The following is a 12,852-nucleotide window of genomic DNA, read 5'->3' on the forward strand; positions in this document are numbered from 1 at the left end:
AGACCCACTGCTGGACCTAAAAACTTACGATGGACCTTTGAAATTCACAGGGCATGCAGCCTTCATTTTATGTCTTGGTTAGCAAATTCATCATTCATAGTTTTTGTCTCTCACCCCACTTCTTGATCCCTTCCCATTTTCCCCCAGATTCTATTGCTTCCTAGTGGTAGCAGCAGACTAAATTTCTGTTCCAGAACTGGCAGAGACTTTTAACTCTGCATTTCGGTCTGGTTTTGCAGAACCTTCACTTTGTAATACCTGAACTCTTTATTCCCTGGTTGCTGGAGTTGAATTTTGTCCTTTCTTGTCTTCTGTACCAGTTCAAAGCCCCTTAGTGCAGCTCACTCTGCAGTAACGAAGTTATAGACAAATGTTACAAATATTTTGATTAATGTATTATGATACCATACTAAATGCATGATGATTTTACTATTTATAGGGATTCTCTTTGCTTATATTTTATATTCAAAATCAGAAACTATAAGTATCACAAATACATAAAATATGCTGAATTTAGCCATAAAGTATTTCTCAGCTTTGCCAGTTCCTGATGGAAAATTCATATTTTAATTTAAGACTGATTTGGTGGTAGGAGATTACACAGATACCAGTGGGTTTTATGGGATCATTTGGGATTAGGTAGCATCTTAAGTATTTTGCCAGGTTGTACCAGAAACCAGTCTAGCATAGCTCTGTATGTTCTTCAGCCTATACTCAAAGTTTAACGTGGATACACCTCACTCTTGAAACAATTTTCAATGTTTCTATTGAAAACGTATGTGAGCTAGGCACAGTCAACCACAGTATGAATTCTCTGAAATGTCTCTTAAGTGCTTAGGTTCCTGAGAAGCTTTCAAGGTGTTCTGAAGTAAAACACACAGCTTCTCTCTATAGCACACAGGTTCTGCATGTGTGTGTGGGTCGCAAAAGCCAAGTTCATAGACTGCAATAGCTCCAGTCTTCTCAATTTCTCTCTGCTCAGTGCTTTAAAACTGTAAACTAGTGTGGGGTTTTTGACATTGCTAGTTTTATGTTGGCTCTCATATGGTTGGGCATCCCCTCAGTAGCAGCCAGAGTAACTTTCCAGTCCTGATTATTTTCAGCACACTTCTAGAAGTCTGGAATGGGCAGTCACTTTGGACCCTAATGGTTCTTGCGTACTGTAATTGTTGATTTGGATGTATTTACCCCTTTCATTTGCTACTTTAATTGTGTGTGTGTATAAAAATTAAGACTCCTGGTAGATAATTTTAGTGTGGGTTCCAGGGACTTTGGCTTTTTCTTAGGCATTTAGATGGGGAACTCCAATGGGTTGTCTGTACCGTTGCCATGCATTAAAGGAGCTGGAATAAAATTGGCACAGTATTCAGGTTTACCCAAATGAGGTTGTTGAGCAGGATCCAGAAGATCTGTATCTACAGAGGGCAAACACTGTATTTAAACAGAAACAAAGCCAGTGATTTATTTAATTATTTTCTAAGAGCTGTCATGGCGCTCAGTACTATATAAACATTCTCTGCCCTGGGTTATTAATACTACCAGGCACAAACTGGTTCAAGACTCAAAACTCCTTACATGAAATATTCCCAGAACAAAAGCTTTAAGGACAAGTTAAAAGGACAAGTTATCCGTAGAGGAATCATGTTAATGAAACTTCAGACTTCAAAAATAGCTACATGTTCCAAGACGAATAAATTCACATTTAAGGAGCTAACTCTCTGCCTCTACTACCCCTTAGTGACTATTGCCATAGTACATTTCTGCCCTGCTGAGTGTGTGTGTGATTCCGGTCTCATCTTTTTGTTGTGCGATAAGGAATATCCACTCCTTCTATAAATACGGAGAAAAAGTAGGAGATCGGATTTTGGGTCTTACACTACATAATGATCCCCTATTTAATAAGAACAAGAAGGTTTTGGTCTTTAGACTGCCGAGCTCTGGGAATGCTAAGGAGTCACTGCAGGGTCCCCAGCCTGTGTCCTGAGTGGGTGGAGAGTGCAATGGAAAATGTCATGCTGGAGGAAAACCAGTATGAAAGGATTGTAACTCTTATAGAAGGACTAAAAGAGACAAGCTGTTTGGAGGCACACTGGCAGAAGAAAAAAGAAGGAGTGTTTTAGAAAGATAACTTAAACATGCTAAAACATCATGAGAAAGGCTGGAAAAATTGTACTTTTACCTAAACGTATCAGGCTGAAAGAACCCCAAAGGTACAGGGGTCTTTGATGAAAACATCAGTGAGTATATAAAAAAAAATAGTGTCTGCATGCTTAGGTCAGTGAAGATTGTATCTTATGCAAGGCCACTTGAAAGACAGAGCTCTCACAAAAATTACAGATTATTCTGGGCCCATGAAAATCATCCTGGGTTTAATTACAGCATTAAAGACAAATCCACAAAGTTGTAAGTTCTGCTGGCAAGGCAAGCAATCATTATAAACCTGGAAAAGGGATCACACAGAAATTGTAAACAAGGACTGTGAGAGATTTCAGTACCAGATATTTTTGTCTTTAGAAATGTTTTTCATTTCAAAAAAGTCATCAGCACTTCTGCTCAGCCAGAACTTGCTCATAAGACTAACCAGGATTTCTTAGCATAAACTGTTTATAAATAGATACCATCAACTCCCAACTAATCAGTTTTTCAGAATTTTAAAGATATTTCAGTACATGAATCCCTGGGGCGATGCTTGTCCTTTTGTCACAGTACTTTACTTTTCTTTTTTCAGTGCTTTATCCTGTTTCAGCATCAAAGGCTCCACACAAGCAAGGGAACCAAAAACCAGAGAGAAAGCAGTGAAACTGAGCTCACAGAAAGCACTGTCAAAAGCTGAAAATAAGCCACAAGACAAAGAACTAGAAAGGTATATCTCTTTTTATTAATTTTCAGTTCCAGGAATTGTTTGGAAAGAGAAGACTGTCAGGTAAAGATGTCCCTGTATTTTGACATTTAATTACAGCTAATACTGCAATAAAAAGAGGAAAGATGGACAAAAGGAAAATTCTCTTCTGATATTCAGGTGACTTTTACAAAAGAAAAATATTTCGAAAGAAACAAAAAATCAGTCAAAACAAGAGTGCAGAGTGTTCACAAGAAGAGTTGTGAACAGTCATACAATACGGTTCCTCTCTTGGCACTTTAAACCAAAATTGTGTTATGAATATCCTGATCCAGTGCCAGGATGAGTTGCTAGAGATGATAGTTACACTGACTTCAGTGGGTACTGCATGCCAAACTGGGAGCTGAGTCCCTCAGATCATCAGACAAGAGCTGTACAAGACTGTAACGCATTTTACATGCATTGTATTACCTTTGTTACAGCATCCCTAACATCCCTAACCCTACAGTGGGATTTGTGCAGCTGGGCCCTTCTTCCTGCAGGGACCCTAAATGATAGCAACAAAAATCTTTGAGTAAGGGTGACACTACGAGGTTGTGGCCTGAGGCAGTGGAACACAGTAAGCATTTGAACAGGATGGAAAGTCCTCTATAGCGAAAGCTAAACTAGCTAAACTACACTGCTTCTGCCAGGTTTATTTCAGTACTAGTCATACATACACATCAGAGAAAAAATACAATAAACAACTCTGACTTTCTGATTTTAGCTATGTTGTCATTTTGCTTGGAGTGTGACAAGCATAACTGCGTGCTTATCAAACTTCAGGTGATGACTTCTTGGAAAGTTATCTGTGAAGACAGAAGAAACCCAACTCTTCCTGCCTGTTGGAACAGACTCTTGATGCCTGAAAATTTGTGACTGACTAGACAGAAACTTTACAATACCTGTGTAAATAAGGAGTATTAAAAATTACCATGTCCTGGTAAGTGGGAATTCACACCACTGACATACCACCCAAGAATTAGTTCTTATGCAAGTTGAAGGCAGAGGTGGATGAAGAGGTAGAACTGCTCACAGTGGGCTGGATACATCTGCTGTGTAATCCATTCCCTTCTCCTACCCCCTTTTTAGAAACTTTCTTGTCAGAATTCAAACACTGGTGGCCCACTTCTGGTACTAGATCTGCATTAACATGAATTCTACTGGGACCTTTGTTTGGTCTTTTCTTACCTACTGCATTTGTTTGAGAGGGGCTGCAAGGAGAGCCCTAAAAGAACACCCACTGCAATACCCTGCCCAGTCCAACACCAGCTTTACTTCACATTGAAGAGATGTGGATCTGGTAATCCAGATCATCCACCTAAGATGAATTTCATGCATAAATGATCATGAAAATGAGTCTATAATGATAGGCCTATACCATGTAACTTTATCTGTCTAATGTTAGATGACAAGTAGGCAGAAGCACCCTTTAGAGGTGCTTGTGTCTCTGGCTGACTCACCGGGATGACTAACCTCACTGATGCCTACAATCAGGCTGGTCATGTTCCCCCTCCCACTGTGCTAGATCCTCACTAGGTGGTTCTTCATATACAGCAGGCAACTCACATGCTACACATACATCACTCATGGCATCTGCTGGTATCTTATGGCACAATTATAAAATAGTTATTTGGAAACGGCAGTTTCTTGAAAAGACAGCCTAGGTTAAAGCTTGAGATGCTTTCTTCTTTCCATTTGTTTTCCCAGCTGCTCTCGTTGTCTAGCATTTGGCACTGCTGTAAAAGTTCTAGTGCCAGAGTTTAAAAAAAAAAAAAAAGACAATCTTCTGCTGTAGTTTACAGTAGGTCTGTTCACAAAGACCAGAACTTTATATGCTGCAATGGCAAAGAGTTTATATCCCTGAGATATTCTACTACTCTACAGCTGTAAAAAAGAAGCCAAATCAAACCTAAAATAATTTAGTATGGAAAACACATTCCAGCTTTAATAGCACACTGGGATTTTATTTAGGTTTATTACAATGAGTCATAGTATGTAAACTTCACATGCAGTTACTGAAGTCATGTGTCTGCCTTATTTTAGCTTTGGAAACAGCAGCAATGCCAAGATTCCTTGTTGCCTTTGAGGGAGGACTTGAGATTTCCCAAATGACAACATTATGGTACCCTAATAAGCAATTTTGTTGTTTTTTCACTCTTTGGCTAGAACATAGAGGGGTAGATTCACCAGACAAGCCCTCTCCACATTAAATCTTCCTATAAACACCTTGGCATGTTAATGCTGGCTCAACTCCGCTGGTGTCAGCAAGGGTAGGATTCCCATTTGGGATGGTCTGACAAAAGGATGCTTTGTTCTGTATCGGTCTGGCCTGCCTTAAGCAGAAGTGAGCCATGCACAGGTGAAACCAGCAAAGCTCTATTAGTACTGGTAGTTCCACTGATACTTTCATTACTGGAGCTGTACAGATCAGAAATCCCTTCTGGGGGGTAGGGAGAATGGAATCCAAAATCAACTTTCCACCCTTCTCCTTACCTTTCTGGTAGGCCCTATGGAGGATTTAAGCAAAGTGCTGTCCTCATTCATCAGGTGAGTTTCCTCCACTGCACTTCTGCAGCCCTTCAAACAGAGAGAGAGAGAGAGGTGGAAAGGGACAGATAAGACTTCTCTGCTTCAGTAAGTGCCATGCCCATTCCTGCAGGTATAAAAGGGTAGCATGCAGTCATCTATATAAAGAATGTTCTTCAGATGGATTATGTATAACTCCCTGATGGCAAGGGTATCAAATGAAGGTCGAACATCAGAGACCTTTAGGCTATTACGAAATATGACTCATGGATTAGTTAACTGCCTGTCAGATTTTCCATTATGAAACTTTAACCACAGCTCCTATCTGAACAGCACCATCACCTGTAGAAGTACAAACAAACAAGTGGTTATGTTTGCATTTGCACTGAAGTAGGTCAGGGGATGTGCTATAGTATCAAGAGAAGCTTTTTCTTTAATTACAAACTATTAATTCTGGAATAAAAATTGGGGGAGGGGGAAATTCTGTGGTAGTAAAAAAGACTGTTTTGAAGTACATATTTTCCAAGGATTCTGTGAGATTAATCTTTACAGTGTAATTGTATGTGATGAATCAGCCTAACCCCTCCCCGTGAATATCATTATTTTAGCCATAGTAAACATCAGTGCTTTCTAATCGAAGCATTTACTTTTCCAGTTCCACATGGTGGCATGAGCAGAAGTGGAAAAGCAACTATTCCTGCTCTGAAAAATGGCTATTTAAATACTAAACTAAAAAAAAAAAAAAAAAAATTAAAAAAATTTAAAAAATTAAGGATTTTCTTTTTAAATCCGTAAGAAGATTTATCCATTTGGTGGAAGACCCTCACAAGTCTCTCAGCACCCATTACATCTGGCTGTAAATTAGAAAAGGCAGGAGGTGTATTCTGAAAATGCACCACAGGAAGTGGGGCACTTGACCTGTGTGTCATCAGTTTGAGGGACTCCACAGGTGAGATTCAGCTCAGCTAATTTTAGATATCTACAGTGTCTATCTCTACATCTGAGCCTGCTGCCCCATAGGCACTTTAAAGGTATGTCTTATCTGATCTATTTTAAATATCTACCTTGAGATGAGATGATTCATGACCTTAGAGTGCCTTTTTCTCCACTGTGGCCATAAATAGGGGGCTGAGGTGACTAGCTTGGCTGGAGAGTCTTCCATGTAGCCAACTACAGCTGATTAGATGAACTCTGCCTGGATGCCCTGCCTCCAAAAGGCTGGTGATTTATGTGAAATAAGTTGGTTAACGCCATTCATTGCTATTGCAATGTCTTGTTTGTATCACAAAAACACTACCACATCTGGCACAAATGACTCCCAGCAGGCTGAAACAGCCTAGAGGCTACTAATTGAAGAGGAAATCTGAACCACTTAGATAAATTTCATTACTGTATTATCTTCTTGCCTCTAGAGATGTTCCAGATCACAAGTTAGGTATGGAGTTCTCACTCCTCCTACCACTGTGGCATGTAATCTGTGAAGACATAAATTTCCATTTCCATACCTGTTAGTCCAGCTCATTTCATAAACACTATATTCATTTTAAGTGTTAAACTGCTGCTCTACTGGAAGCTCAGAAGACACAAACTGTAAGGCACAATGAAAAACAATTTGTTCTCAAGAAGTGAAGTCTGAGGAGAGCCAAAATAGCAGTACATGAATATATAAAAAGTAACTGCAAAGAGGAAGGAAATGAACTACTCTTCCTGTTTACTATGAATAGGCTAAAAAGCAATACGCTTACAGTACAAGGAGACTTAAGTTATTCCAGGGTGAGGTGACATGCAACAACAAGCCATGCAGCCACGTATTGGAGCTGAACAGCAGCATCATAGATCTTTTAGACAAAGGGGAAGTCAGTGGGATCTGCTGTCTCACAGGGAGGCAGCGGCAGCTCCTGCTTCCCTGCAGGCACTGAACCGGCTGCCTCTGAATGCGGTGGGAGGGTTACGCCTCTGCGGAGCCTGTGGGTGTCTGAAAGGAGCTGAGGGGCCCTGGCTCGATGATCGGCTTTTCAGTCTCAGCTTGAAGCAGGGGTTCCTGCCTCATATTTGAGAAGTGGTGGCTGTGCTGACACAATGACAGCCTGATGACCCACCTCTTAGGAAAAGCCAGTTGCTACCAGGGTTGGGAGCCTCCCCCAGTTTGGGAATGTAGTTTGTGCTCTGGAGATCCAGTCCAATGAGCACCCATCCAGAGTGGATGAATAATCTTAAAACAGTGTGATGGACTAAATGTCTCAAAACCCCTTAACCATATATGATTTAAGTGGAAAAGCTGCAATGTACAAACTGAAGCTTGAGTTAATCTTCCCAATGGAGTGGGCCAGAGCTCCAGCTGCACGACCTGCATTGCTGACCAAAGTCAGCAAAAGGGATAGTGTGGTCTTTGAAGAACCCATCTAGAACGAAAAGACTCTTTTCTCCTGACATAATTTTTTGTGGTTCTTTCTCTGCTGCCATCACGGAGATATGAAAGATTATGCAGCTGGGTGCTCCTACTTACTACACCTTGTTCCTCTGTAGGAAATACTGTTCCAGCACCATATCAACAATGAAGAAAACATTCAGGTGGGGGGAAAGTGATTTCATTTAAAATAAAAGCAGAAACAAACCAGCTTTCATTCAGCCGCACTCACAGTCTCACAGGTGCAGGCACCAGGTTAGCTCATTCAAGCCATCCATCCAAAATCCAGGCAACGTGAAGATTGTGCCCAGGTAATAGGTCCAGGATCTGCTGAAATGCCACGGAGAACAAGGGATGCCAGCTATCAAGTCATCTTCATGTCTCCTGGGTTATTCTTGGGTCAGTGACCATGCACAGGGTTTTGGACATCTTTCTGTTATGTTTCTGGAACTGGCAGTATCTTCATCCTGTCCCAGGTCTGGCAGTCAGCAGGACTAATCACTTTGTCTCCAGATCTCAGTGGTTTGTGAAACAGCAGACAGATGCCCTGTGGTCTTGATGACCTGCTAATCTGGCCAATTGCAGGCCATTCAGAGAGCCCTTCCCCTGTTGAGTGCTCCTGCTGGTGCCTCAACACCCAAGCCTTCCCACTCCTTTTCTGTTCACACCTGTATGAACCTTTGTATTATAAACCTCTACACTACTTCCATCTCCCTGGAGATCCTTCTCTGGCTAAGGGACAGACCTAATCAATACTCAACAGCAACAGGAACTGGGCAGGTGGGCCTTCTTTCCCCCTTCTCTTGAAGACCACTATTGGGTTTGGTTAATTTGTCCCTCAGTCTTCATGATTTAGGTATTTTAGTTCCTGGCAGGGCACAGCAAGGGCAGCAGTTCCCTTGGGGCTGGGACTCCAGGGGCTCTCCCCAAGGCATCAGAGCAGGGCCTGGCAGCCTGGGCCCATCCTAGTCCCCAGCCAGGACCACCCGGGGGTACCAGGGCAGCCTCAGCCCCAGGCACCTCTCCAGCTCGAGGACAGCCAAGGGTGGGCCAAGCTGCTGGCCCATGGGTGAGCCTGGCTCAGCAAGACCCATGGCAGGGCTGTGGGGAGGTGGAGACATTGCTGGGGCAGGGGCTGGTGGCCCCACAGGGTGACATAAGGTTCTGGGACACTAGCAGGGGGGGGAAGCCCTGGAGGTTGACAAGGATAGGGCAGTCGGGGCTGGTGGTGCCCTCAGGGCCCTAACAATCCCATAGGAATTTCTGAGCTATAATCACTCTAATATTTGGTCAGTGACCCTCTAGATGTTTTTCCAAAGAAAACCCTAATGTGACATAAAAGTTACATTTGGTATTTAGAAATGGTGATTGGAAGAGAAAAGGCTTACAGAAACCAAAGTGAGAAACATTATTGCCTTCTTCAAAGTATAGTATGAATGTTGCTTAATATAGGAGCCATCTTGACTACGTGCTTATTTGGATTTATGCAATTACCAGCTTACCAGTTCAAACCAGTTCACAGTAAGAATGTGCAGCATCCAAGATTTACTGATGGGTCTCTCTCATTTCTTCTTGCTGTTATAAATCTCTCTTCTTTTGTCTTCACCTTCTGTTACTTTGAGCTTGCCTACAAGTTAAAAGCACACTCATAAAATTACGGTCTGCTTGTAAACCAACACAGTGAACTCAAGGCATTCATGCAGTGTTGAAAGAGGGGCAGTAGGCAGATACACATGGCTTTTTCCTATTGAGCAAGATGGTACTGTAGGTTTTTGGCAAAGGACTACATTTTAATACCTGTAGTAAAGCAGTGGAGGCCAATACTTGCACAGAGGCAGCAGTCCCTGCTCCTGCTCTATGAGTGCTGTGCACCAGCCTGGCTTGGGTAGGAAAAAGGCAGTTGCTGCAGTGTGAAACAGCCTGCTCCACAGCATGTCCCAGAACTTAATGGCTGCTGCTTTGGTGAGACTGACTGGTGGTATTTTACCTCTGTCCATCAGACTGTGGCTCCTGCTGAGGTCAAGACCATGCTGCCAGCCTTTATTCACATTTGAAGGACATAATCTGCAGAAGCTGCTGGACTCTCTTTGTTCTGGTGCAGGAAAATCTATTGCTTTGCAAGTTCTTCTTGTTCCTAATTGACCTGATCTAACCTGAAAGAAACTGTCTGTATTCCTGCAAAGAAATACCAGGGTATCCACATGGCCTTTTGCCCAGGTTTAACATAATTTCTTTAAAGCAAACTGCAAATTAATAGTGCAACTTTCCTGTGCAGGCAAGCCCTTAATCAAATTAGAACATGGAAAACAGTATCTGGGAAGACAAAGCAGTGCTTAAGCTTTGGGAGTGAGAGAGGGATGTAATTTGGGAGTCCAGTGCAGATAATAGAGAGATCTGAATGCAGAGAGATAAAAGTGCTGAAGGTTTTGAAAATCTAAGCTAGCAATGAATCTAGGTGTATGAAACACAGAGCCCAACTCAGAACTTTCAGTGTTCATAGAACTGCCATCTTCCTTCCATTTGTTCTTCTAGTCAGGAAAAAAACCCTTGCCATTTTAGTCACAACCCACTCTCCCTTTGATCCCCTACAACTTCAAGCCACAGGAAAAGCCCAACATGGTTCTGGCAGTGCACAAGCTGGAGAATTCAGTTAGTGCTGCTTCTCAGTAACAATATTTAATACTCCAAAATCTCTCTCACTTATTAAGGAGTACTAGCAACCCTGGGGATCCCTCAGATAGCTGAGGCCACTGCTGCTTAACCCAGACACCCCTGACAACTACACTATGTTGTGCAACTACCATCTGCAAAGGTGTCAAACCTGTCCACGCAAGAGGGGAGAGCACTGGCAAGGCTCTTCCTTGAAACCCCAGGGCATACCTGCACCATCCCCTATGTGCAGTGTGGCCAGGGAAAATCCTCCACAGGCAAGAGAGGAGCATGGCAGAGTCAGGAGCTCACTGGCACAGCAAGGATGTTTAGCTGGGACATGGGCTGGAGGCTGGGAGTGAGGGGCTGGATATTTCATCCGTTTCTGGTCTGGGTACTGGCTAGTAGCAGCAATCCCTGGTCAGCTGACTGAGCATCCTGTCTTCACAGGGAAGTGACTCCAGCAGCCTGTTGGCTGTGAACACAGAGGCTCAGGGAGACAGAGGCAAGCCTCTCCTGTGGCAGTACTACACTTGCTCTGGATCCAGGCAAGCAAAGCAGCCCCAGTAAGACACTAGGCCAGTACTTTCTTGGGTGAGGCACGTTAACATTTTAAGCTCCAACAAGCAGCATGGGTGTATCTTTGCTAGTCTGCTTACTCTTGCCTCCAAAGAAGACTTCCTCCAAGATCCAAGCAAGAGACACATAAGAGAGTGCCATTAGGAACTATCCACCTACAGCAGAGAGATAAAATTAACAGTTGTCTCGTCTCCCATCTCTTTGTCCCCAGTCTTGTCCCCCTCTGCTACCATTTCAGTGGCAGCCTTCAGCAGCACTCCGGTCACCAGCTCCTGGACCCTGAGCCCAGCTCAACAAGTATCACTCATGTGAAATTCATGGACTCATTCTTCCTGGTGTCTGATCCTAGTGTAACACAAGAAATACAGATAAAACTGTGCTTGTACTTCCTCAGTTCCCACAGAAGCCTGTGACTGCCTGATCTTGTCACTAAACCATTACAGAAAAGGAGGGCTTCATGTGTGCATGTCTACGGGGGTATGATATAATAGGCATCGCAGAAACATGGTGGGACGGCTCCTATGACTGGAGTGCTGGAATGGAAGGTTACAGGCTCTTTAGAAAAGACAGGCCTGGCAGGCGGGGAGGGGGACTTGCCCTTTATGTTAGGGATAGGCTGGAGAGTACGGAACTCTGCCTGGGGACAGGTGAGCAGTCCACAGAGAGTTTGTGGGTCAGGGTTAAAGGGAAAACAGCTATGGGAGACATTACTGTGGGGATCTGTTACAGACCGCCTGATCAAGGAGAACCTGTGGATGAAGCACTCCATAGACAGATAGGAAAAGCCTCACACTCACAGGTCCTTGTTCTCATGGGTGACTTCAACCACCCTGACATCTGTTGGAAGGACGGTATGGCCTGGCACAAGCAATCCAGGAAAGGGAAGGGCTCGTTGGAAATGTGACTCTCCAGGGCAGCCTTGGATGCAGCGATCATGAGATGCTCGAATTTGAGATCCTCAGGACAGTGAGAAGAGCGTGCAGCAAGCTCACTGCCCTGGACTTCAAGAGAGCAGACTTTGGCCTCTTCAGGAACCTGCTTAGGAAGGTTCCATGGGATACAGCCCTAGAGGGCAGGGGAGCCCAAGACTCTTGGCTGATATTCAAGGATCACCTGCTACAAGCTCAGGAGTGCTGCATCCCAACCAGAAGGAAGTGCAGCAGGAGGGCCAGGAGAACTCCTTGGATGGATAAGGAGATGCTGAGGAAAATTCAGTTGAAAAAAGAGACTTATAAAAAGTGGAAGCAAGGACAGGCGGCCTGGGAAGAGTACAGGGATGTTGTCCGAGAAGCTAGGGACCAGGTTAGGAAAGCCAAGGCCCAGTTAGAATTAAACTTGGCTAGGGATGTTAAGGATAACAGGAAGGGATTCTATAGGAACGCAGCAAATAAAAACCAGACTAGGGACAATGTAGGCCCCCTCAGGAAGCTCTCAGGAGAACTGGCTACACAGGATGAGGAGAAGGCTGAGGTTCTGAATGACTTCTTTGTCTTGGTCTTCACTGTCAAAGGCTCTGACCGCACCACCCAAGTCTTGGAAGGCAGACGCAGGGACTGTGAGAATGAAGACCTTGTGCCCACTGTAGGAGAGGAACTGGTTCGAGACCATCTTAAAAATCTGAACGTGCACAAGTCCATGGGACCTGATGAGATCCATCCGCGGGTCCTGAAGGAGCTGGCAAATGAAGTTGCGAAGCCGCTGGCCATCATATTTGAGAAATTATGGCAGTCAGGTGAAGTTCCCAACGACTGGAAAAAGGGAAATATAACCCCCATTTTCAAGAAGGGGAAAATGGATGACCTGGGGAATT

At 43.7% G+C, this 12,852-nt stretch overlaps 1 long non-coding RNA gene across 1 annotated transcript; it reads right to left on the minus strand.

Moving 5' to 3' along the window:
- Positions 1–103: 103 nt before the first annotated feature.
- On the minus strand, positions 104–10,379 carry LOC133269295 (uncharacterized). The gene is made up of 4 exons (XR_009743403.1): positions 9,317–10,379; positions 6,472–6,882; positions 5,375–5,458; positions 104–344 (listed from the first exon to the last, which is right to left on the minus strand). It is a non-coding gene; the product is annotated as an uncharacterized LOC133269295 (long non-coding RNA).
- Between the last annotated feature and the right edge of the window lie 2,473 nt (positions 10,380–12,852).

The sequence above is a fragment of the Pezoporus flaviventris genome, unplaced genomic scaffold, assembly GCF_033815535.1.
Source record: "Pezoporus flaviventris isolate CSIRO_AGI_PZ_B2104156 unplaced genomic scaffold, CSIRO_AGI_Pfla_v1 ptg000015l, whole genome shotgun sequence".
NCBI lineage: Eukaryota > Metazoa > Chordata > Aves > Psittaciformes > Psittacidae > Pezoporus > Pezoporus flaviventris.